We start from the raw sequence: 10087 nt of genomic DNA, 5'->3' as shown, positions 1-10087 counted from the left end.
CATCCTATTGCTCTCATTTCTTCAGTAAGTGTAACTGAGACAAGACACCTCCCAGAGCCACAGGCACTGCCAGAAGCACGGCTTCATGCCTGGGGCCCCTCCACTTGTCCTGAGCATGGCAATGAAGATGGAAGGGGTGAATGGATGGCCTCAGAGAGTCTCATCTGTTGCAAGGCTTGTTAAGGTCCTAGACGTCTCAGACCCAGCAAGATGCTCAAGTCCCAGGTGACAGTGCAACACGGAGCTTACTGTTATGGGACATCAGTCCTGAGCTGGTGTAGCTCATGATAGATAGAGGCACGTATGCCAAGCTGCTCCAGCATAATCACTGGCATCACAGCTCTTTACATGCATAGCCTTTGTTTTGATGAATTTGGAGTCAAAGTACTTACTGCTGCAGGCCAAACCCACAGCATGAACTGGCCTCAGTTCTGTGGTACATGGAAGTGCTGAATATGGAAGTCCTGAAATACTTTTTGCATCCAAAAAGCTTTTAGATTTTTTATTCAGTAAAAATCCCAAGTGGTCAAATAATAAGAGGATTGATGTAGAGTTCCCCAAGTTTTGAGACCAAGGCCAAGTACCATCTGAGTAGAGATGGACTGCATGGATGCGCTCAGAGTCATGGATTGTGTTCACAAGGTCTGAGAAGAACAAGTACAAATTTTGCAGCTGTACTGTGCACATTAGCAGTTTTGGCAACTGCATGCATGCTCTTACAACTCTACAGATGACAGCAAAACCTGCATCCCAATGATGCAATGGGCTCTGCTGTATTTGAAAGGACCAACATGACCAACTGACCCACATCACCAACTGACTGTACTCTTTGGCATATATCATCCCTTGAGAAAATGCAAATTCTTTGGATTCACAAACACACAGAAAATCAGTGTTGCCTGTGTACTCTCAGATGTGTTGCTGTCACGGCCTCTCTTGAGACTCATGCAAATGAGATGCCAATCACTTGCTCCCCCACTTGCCCTCCCACTTCCTGCTCCAGGGATGAAGTTGAGAATTATGTGAAAAATGTAAAAATCATGGGTTGAAACAAGTGCAATTTACTGAAAACGGCAATGAGATAAGAAAATGAACAGTAACAGTGACAATATTAATAACAAAAGTGTGCAAAAAAAGAGGGTGATTTACATGCAAAATGCACACTGAGCCCTACCTGACATGACCACAGCCAGTAGCGCCCCACCCCAACTGCTCCATCTGCCATGCTTCCTTCCAGCTGGAAACCACATCCCCTCCTCTCAGAAGTCCCTTCTCGGAGTCCCTTTCCCCGGCCCATGACATAAGATGGTATCAAATAATACAGTGCCTTGGCCATAGCCTTATGCTGATCTGGGCCAGAACCAGGACAGTTTCCCAGACTCTTTTTGAGTCACCTCACCTAAAGAGCTCACACAGCAGAGGGATTAGTTGTCAAGAAGATCACAACATTAAGAGGGGATGTCCCATGCCCACTGTTCAGGTCTTCCTTCCCTGAACTGGGTATATGAACATGACTCAGTAACTGGCCACATACCTTCCGTACAATTTTCTCTGCTCTTAAAGATGCCATCTGACACAGAGTAAATGGCTGAAGTTCAGCTAGAGTCAGTGAAAAGTTTGCCCAATTTAGAAATAGAGCTCTCCTTAGGAACAGCAGCGAGACCCATTCAAATTTATGAAAGCATATCTAATTTGCATGCTTTTAGTGTGTCTGCTATTAGTTTTGCCACAAGGCTGAAGGTTTTAATTAGATTAATGATCCATGGGTCACTGTGACCAGTGATTGATGAGGTTCTCAGCAAAATCGATTCACTGTTTCTTTCCACCAAGTGTTGCTGCCACCCTTTTACATCCCAAAATGAGTCACAATTAAGACGATGTAGTTTGATCTGGTTTTCCCTGACCAGACACTTCAATTCAGTGCCTGCCGTTTGTTGAATACAGTTTTCCAATAAGCTCAAGGGAGCCTAATGGTAGCAGTGTGTTAACCCACCAATGCCAATTTGCAGTATTGGGTATCAGGATATGCAAATGAATTAAATTAGATCTTGTTTTCAAAGGGTATCATAAGCTGTCCCTTGAGCTTTATGTGCTTTTGGACATAATTTGATACATTAACATTTAATTTCTGCCAGGTGGGGTTCACCTTCCTCTGAGGTAAAGAGCTTACAGCGTGACACAGATCCTGTACCTCCATCCTTCCTCTGCTAGTAAGAAATACAAGATCTGGTTTCTCTCTCCCTTCCCCCACTGCTTTCCATCCACAATGTTTTAAAATCTGACAGTAATGTGAAAAATAGTGTTGTATGGCTCTGTTTTCACTCAGTGACTCCCAAATTATGTTTGCTACCTTGATGTGCCAGTGCTGTTGGGAGCTGAGCAGCAAGGCTGGCTGTACTGCTCTCCTTCAAGTCAGTACTGTTCTGGGACAGCTGCTTTACCTCGATCCAAATGTAAGAAAAACTAAAGAGGAGATTTTTGCCCAGTTGTGGACTTCTGCTGATCTCATCACCTGCTGGAATGGGATTTGGGGATATTACCCAGCCCAGTGTGAATACTTGCCACATGTAGGCTCTCAGGACAGTTCATAGCTTTGCAGTTTACCACACAGTTTGATTAATGAAGTTCCAAGTGACAGGGGACATAACAACTGCCAGTATTTAAGATCACAGGTTTTAAAGATCAGTAGGGACCACTAGCCTTCATTATATCAGAAGCCAAATAATTTAATCCAGTAAATCCTGCCTCAAATTCTTATCTTGTGGTCAAACTGGAGTGTATATTTTCAGGAGCTGCTCCAAACTCAGTTTACAGATTTTATTTTAAAGAGGTATCCCACTGGGCTCTCTGTGTCCCTGTGACCCTCCTTGTGTGCAAAACCATGTGAGTCACACATCTCCATTCTTACAGTCAAATTTTGTTTAAAACATGGCTGGTTTTGGTTAGAGCAGCATTATTTACTGAGGGTTGCTAATGTGTTCTGCCTTGCTTAAGTCATGGTTTTATGATGTAAATTAGACAGATAATACTGTCTGTAAACCATACTGCATGATCAGATGGCAGACTAAGCTTAGTGAGATAGAGATTTCCTTTTTAATTAAAACTGCAACGCTTCTGTGTGGTGGATTAACACTGAAAGGGTCGCTGGAAGAAGTGAATTAAAGTAGGATCTGAACAATGAGGAAAAATTGCTCAAAAATGGCCACTAACAGCATAACAACTGTGTCACTTACCAATGTCTTCCTTGCAGGACTACTAAGATTATATTATGTTAACCCTTACCATTCCTTAAAGATAGTAAAATGTCATCCTTGTTTTATTGGTATGAAAATTGGGATGTGGAAAGTTAAAATAATAATGAAATTGTATCTGGCTTCTTTGGTCATAACCTTCACCTTGACAATGAGACTTTGCTTTTGGAAGCACCTGGTAGCCAGGTTCCTGTGGGAGTCGAGAGATTTTTTCAACAGCTCCAGAAATCCAGCCCCAGTAGCTCTTGTTAAGTAAATCATGTTTTTCCTTCAGAACGTGTGCACTCAGCAGTTAAGCTGCCACGCAAACACGGAGCTTTAATTCTCACAATATCCAGTCCTTCTGGCCAGCTTGTCCCAGAAGACTGTCAGGAAGCAGTGCTGCAACAGATGTCACGCTTGCACAGATATATCCAGGCTTTTCAGCGAAAAGAAAATTTCCTCTTCCCTAAACTCTACCAAGTTACAAGTTCTTGATTCAGACTGATGCAAGTCCACCTTCACATAGGCCTGAAGATGGATTTCTCCTTATTAGACTCTCTTTGCTGTTCAGATGACATCTGCTAAAAAAGCCGAGTAATAGTAGATGGTTAACTCCAAATCTAAAACTTGCACTTGATTTCTTTTGCTAAATACTCTGCAGTTAGACATAAGCTCAGTAAGGCAGAGACTGTAGTACTGTATTACTAGGAAACATGCAAGGAGGAGAAATCTGAGCCATCCTTGTTTCACAAAAAGAAAAGAGCAAAAAGAGCAGCTGAGATACATACCTGAGAAACACAAGGGGAACTGAGAAATCCTGTATCAGCTGCTCACAAAGAACAAAATTATTATAATTAAATTTCCACATGCATATTTACAGATTAGAAATGCAATGCTTAACAATTCTTAAGCAAATACCAGCTTTCTTCCAGAAAAAATTGTCTGTTAAAAACAACAAATCCAAAACAGAGCAGCTATTTGGTATTAAACCTCAAGAAATAATCAAATATTTCTGTGCTGGAGCAAAAGAAATAAAGAAAAAGCAAAAGCATAAACCTGGGGGGGGAGGGTATGAAGGAAATGAACCGAATTAATCACCTACAATTTCCTCCAAAAGTGACTTAATACTGCTCAACCTTCTATATGAGACAACCTATAGGAAAACCAGGAAGCCTCTCATACTCAGGCTGCCAGGTCCTTGAAAGGAGGCTGAATTTAATTTGAATACTTAACAGCGCAACGGCATCCTCAACCTTCGAGAGGGCCTCTAGGCAGAGGCAAGGTTAGTTTATAACAATAATAATTAAAATTACGCTTACCCCTTCAAGTACGTCAAAGGAAATTAATTTTTAGTTTTTTTAGAGTAACTGTGAACAAAAACCACATTAAGCAGTATAGACTACATTTGAGACTAGTGCAAGCAATGCAGCTATCCAGACATTCAGGAATTGGAAAGAGAGCCTTAAAAAGCATGTTTTGCCATCAGCTCTCCTTGTATCCCCTATTACAGAAATCCAGGAGATTGCAGATGCAGGCAGGCTGAGGGAGGACCCGTCTCCACCTGTGATTACCTACCCCCATCATTTTATGCCAGTAAACTCTGCAATGCAGCAGTGAGTACTCTGCACTTGGGTAAGTGTTTGCTTGTCTCTCGATGTCTGTGCCAGTGAACGTGTGCAGGCAGCAGGGAGCTTTAATAAAGCAAACTCTGCAGTAGACTGCAGAGCAGGCTGATTAACAGTTTCAGTGGTACTGGGGAGCGTGGCAGAACACTCTGCCTCCCCTCCTCCACCCAGCCTTAAACCTGATAGATCAAAGCTTTGACCAGCATCAGGTGGTTAAAACACAGTTCATTAACTCGTGGTGCTTTCTGCCTGCTCACCGTAGAAAGGCTGCAGGAGTTGCTTAGGATGATCACATACAAAATGTGTTTACTGGAGTTCAAAACAGCTTGTCTCCTTCCTGCCAAGCCCACCCTTTAAAATGATATTAATTAAGAAAGCAGCTTTAATGCAACAGGCAAATGGCATGTAATCAGTGATTATAGCAGCAGGCAAGGACATGATTTTTCAGAGATTCAGTGAGAAGAGGAAATATGCAAGATCTTGCCTTCCCTACACAGCATCACCTGGGCCTTTGACCTGCCCCACTCCCCCTCCCTGCTCTCCAGGTCCCACGGGTGGCATCTGCCTCACACCGATGTCTCTGAGGGACATCTGAATTAGGGACAGAAAAATAGTTTTCTTTCTCCTTCACCAGCTGGGAAAGGAGATGTGTTTCCCCAGCCCCGTTTTCAGACCAAGGGAAAAAGAAAACAATGCAGCTACAGAAGGGTGCAGGATCACAGTCACCCCACCTGCCCTCATGGACCAAAGCAGGGGAGCTGGTTGGGCTCAGTACCCTGAGGTGGGAGCAGGCCCTGAGAGGGTACAGGCAGGGCAGCAAGGGGCAGCCTCCAGCATGGAGCAGGACCAGGGCCCCAATGCAGGGAAACACTCAGCAGGCAGAGAGTGATCAACAAGCAGATTGACGCAGCTGTACGTTGTTTCTGAGAATGAGATTGAAACCAAATTACTAAATTGTCCCAACTGCTGTCCTCACACTCCCACTCAGTGTATTTGCTTTTCTGCCTTCTGTCTTTGCTCCTGCCCTCCCACGAGAAAAAATAGTTATTTGTTTATATTCCTTGCAGTCCTTTATAATGCCTTATAAAACCACTACCCAGGCTTCTAGGCCAAAAACCCATTTTGCAGCTGTAGAAAATGCAGCTTGGAGAGTCAGAGTGACTCAGTTGGGATTTTATAGCCAGCCCACATCAGAACCAGCTTTCAGTACTCATCTTCTTTGGCTCCTAAAATGAACCTTCTTCTACCAGCACCAGAACTTTCCACTGGAGCTAAAGTTACCCATCACAGTGAATTTGTTATCTTTAGTCCCTCGGTTGGGTATTTGTTTCTTTGTTCTTCAGAGTCCTGGATGTTGCAGGATGTAAAGCCGAGTGTGTACTATTGTTCACTTCAGCTTTGTGCTGATGAAAGAACAAGCACAAAGAAAGGAGAGAAGAGGAGAAAAGGGGGCACCTTCTTGTACAAAAGGCTCTGAAATCCCATATGGAAAAACTCTATAGAAGTGAATAAATGTGATTCTAAAAGCCTATTGAATTTAAGAGAGAATGATCTCCTTCCCACATGGTTTTCTGACACCATATAGACTGGTGCAGTCTTTGAGCATCTAGAGAAAAGAGATCAGACACTTTTCAGTGCTATGGATTTATCTATATAAAACTATTGCTTTAATTTCCACTAGGTACCTTATGAGAAAGGCCTAGGAAAAAGGATAAAAAGAGAATTAGGAAAGCAATTTTAGTTGGTTTGTTTTGAATTTTGAAGTGGTTGCTGAATAGCAAGCACTACTATTGCTTTCTTCTGTTTCTCAGTGGTATTGTATTTGTTTACTTTGTTTGTAGTTTGGGATTTTTTGTGGCAATTGCCACTACAGTGTTGGGCGGGGAGTTTTTAAAATAGTGTGAATGCTTTCCTAGATGTTTTTTGAGATGAGTGGTTTATCTAAATCTTTATCTTCACTACGCATGGAGGAGGCTGTGGTCAGGGGAAGGCAAAGTCAGTCTTCATAATAATTTATCTGCTGGATGAAAAAGGAGCAACTGAAACAGTGGTATAGATTATATGATCTAAAGACTCTTAGGGGAAGGAGAGGGCTTCAGAAGGCAGCATTGCAAACAGAAGGCCTTTTCCATGTAGCTGTTGTGGGAGGCACAGGCTGTCGGTCTGCCAGAGAGAGCCACAGCTGTGCCAGATGTGTGGGGATATGAGCGCAATGAAATTCAACATGGCATTCAGGTAGATTAATTTTTCCACACAGAATTCAGGGAAACTATTCCCAAATCCTCCTGCACATATGTGCGTGTGTATAGGTATGTTACATAAAAGCAGTGTTTATGCTGGATGCCCAGAGGAAACATTAAATGACTGTGTGCACTGTTGATGATGGACACTAGAGAGCCCAAAGGCAACTTTTCTATCATAAATTTATGTCAGTTTTTATATGCTACAACATCTGGGTCCAAAAAATTGGAGCTAGCAATCTAATAAGACGGCTTGGTTATGAGCAGTCACTCCAATGTCTTGACCCTGATCATCTCCCTTTTTTAGATGATGAAAATCTTGGCCTGCTCACTCACAGACTGTTCATTTCAGCCACCCACAAGTCATGCCATCTTGCTGGCAGGGGTGAAGTCAGCTCTGAGAGTCCTGGGTACAAATTCTCAGCCACAAGAAATTCCCTGCTGGTGCTGAACAAATTATCTGTCAGTTGGCATGTGCCGTTTTCTCTGTCTCAGTGAGCGGTCCTTTTGCTGCTGGCATGGGTGTGGTGAGACACAAGTGCCACCCCTCTGGAAAGTTCCCTTGACAGGCAGATACCCTAGAACTGCCAGGCTCTTTCCTGGTGGGACGGCTGGGGTAGGAAAGGCCATGCAACAGGAAAGGGGAGGTTTTATGGCCCCTGCCTCTTCCCTTGCCTATTCGGACAAAGCTGGGAGCAATCAGCCTTTCATCTCCCCAGGACGTTGCTTATCCAGCCATAAAACATGGATAGCAATCACCTTCCAGAGGGATTGGGAAGCTTTGTTTGGCAAAGCTAATAAAATGCCATGACTGAAATGGAGGGTAGAAGGGCAGTGTTTTAATTATTGTTGGTCCTTGAAAAGTGTGGAGGGAAAGGGCTGCTGCAGGGAGCATAGTGACACCTTGGTAGCTTACAGGACTGTCCTGGGCTGCTTTGCTCCATGTACACCAGAAAGCCTTTGTTTTCCTCGTATGCTGGGAAAGCTGTTTCCATTAATTGTGTCACCACATGGCAGCCTGCGCTCAGCAGGAAACCACAGAATCAGATAACCTACTGAATCATTTGCAGCTTCTCACCATTTGGATGGCATTTTTCCACGTTTGTACGTTGCTTCCATCTTATTCTGGGACTCTGAGTCGATAGAGACCCAGGCTGCTGGACTGGGTTGAGTCCTGCCCTGGGCTTTGGGGCCAGGCAGTCATCGCTGGTGTGTATGGCACTATGGGTCCTGCCACTATGGGTCACCTCAACAGACACAGCCATGAAGGAGAGGAGTGATGATAATAACACTGTAACACAAGTTAGAACACCTTTTGTTTTACATATGGGGCTCTTTCTACAGGTATCACTGGGTTTCAGTCAGCTCCCAAGTGCAGCTCCTGCTTTCATGCTGCCCCAGCTTTCCCGATGGCTTTCAGATCTCTTACAGGCAGCAGGGGCAAACACATCACCAGGAGCCATTCCTGTTCCTGGGCCCATTCCTGTGCCATGCAGACTGCACAGATCAACAGCACATTCAGTTAGGTGATGAGGGCTCTGTCTCAAGCATCATCATCCACACTGTGAGTGCCAATATGCTTGGACTTCAATAAATCAGTTCTGGTTTTTAATTAATTATGGATTTCTAAGGTTATTAATTAACCCTGTTAATTTTGCTGTTCCATTTCTTAGACAGAAAATCTGAATTAAAGTCTCTGGACTTTTTCCTGTCTGCAGAAACAAGCAGCTGTCCCATTGTGGGGTGGAGTCATGGGTTTATGCTCTGCTTCTTATCAATGCAAGCGTGCTGGTATCCATTGCTTTGGTATTCACCTCTTTTCTTACCTTGACAAGTTTTATGAAAGGCAGCGATGAAGCGTTTGCCAGCTCCTTTCATGCACTCTGACAGAGCCACTGTGTGTCACAGTATGAGCTTGTCTTCCCACCTCTTTGCCCCTCTGATGTTTTGCTGTCTGCTTGCAAAGGCAAAGGTTTTATTCTGAGTGTGCATATTACTGTCTCACTCTTGGTAAACTCCAAAGGATGTCTGTGTATCTCATCATACAACCTGACACAATATCCTTCCCAGATACTGTTCTGTTTCATTAATATGTTTCTCACTACTGCCAGAGCCCAATAGAGTTGTAGGAACAGCGGCTGGAGAGTGCAAAAGGCAGTAATGAGATTTATTTTATGTGCGACTTTATGTTATTGAAGAGCTTTACGTATCATCTCTCTGTATCATTCCCTCTCAGGCTGCTGCTGGTTGAACATGTTCTGTCTGACTCCTGCATCAGCCACACTGTGTCTTGATTTCCACTTAAATCAGTCTCCTACCACTTTAACCCTGGCAGCCTTTGAAATCAGGAGGCCGCTGGAACAATAGGCAGAATTTATACTGCAGTTTTCATCTTCACAGCAATTTTCAAGCAAGAATGAATCAATCTTTAATGGTCCCTTATGTGGGACATGACAAAAGACTGCAAGGCTGGTTTTACAGACTGGGCTCAGAAAACCTGAGGGATTTGCTGAAAGCCACAGAAAAATATGGCCTGAACTGCAAAAGAATAAATGAGCTTGTACTACCAATTTTTTATATCCACATCATGTTCCCAGACCTTTAAACTACAAGGCACTTCATTTTCTGGGTCCTCTATTGCATTGCTAACAGCAGAACCAGGATATTTGCTGCCACCTCACTGTGTCAATGATATTCACTGATGTAACATAGTCTTTCCGTGGAAAGGGAAATTAATTATTGGAAGTTATAGGGCATATGATGACCCAATGCCTGGCAATGTGCAATGCCTTGGTGGAGTGCAGGATGTACTCAGGGTGGTACACCGGGAAAGGTCTTTGTGTGGAAAATGATTCCTCAGGCATCGGAAACACACTTTCTTCCTCCTCCACCATTACAAAATGCTACCAAGTGGTTTCCTCATGGTGCTGAACCTGCTGCTCCTCACTGCTCTGTCTCTGTCCTTCTGTTAACTGAACTGAATAATTTG

At 43.6% G+C, this 10087-nt stretch overlaps 1 long non-coding RNA gene across 1 annotated transcript; it reads right to left on the bottom strand.

Annotated features, from left to right (window-relative positions):
• Positions 1-1045: 1045 nt before the first annotated feature.
• Positions 1046-5084, bottom strand: LOC138111765 (uncharacterized). The gene is made up of 3 exons (XR_011151452.1): positions 4809-5084; positions 4022-4059; positions 1046-3814 (listed from the first exon to the last, which is right to left on the bottom strand). It is a non-coding gene; the product is annotated as an uncharacterized lncRNA (long non-coding RNA).
• Between the last annotated feature and the right edge of the window lie 5003 nt (positions 5085-10087).

Source organism: Aphelocoma coerulescens, chromosome 5, assembly GCF_041296385.1.
Source record: "Aphelocoma coerulescens isolate FSJ_1873_10779 chromosome 5, UR_Acoe_1.0, whole genome shotgun sequence".
Lineage (NCBI taxonomy): Eukaryota > Metazoa > Chordata > Aves > Passeriformes > Corvidae > Aphelocoma > Aphelocoma coerulescens.
The sequence above is the reverse complement of the archived record's forward strand: the minus strand, read 5'-3'. Positions and strand labels throughout refer to the sequence as shown.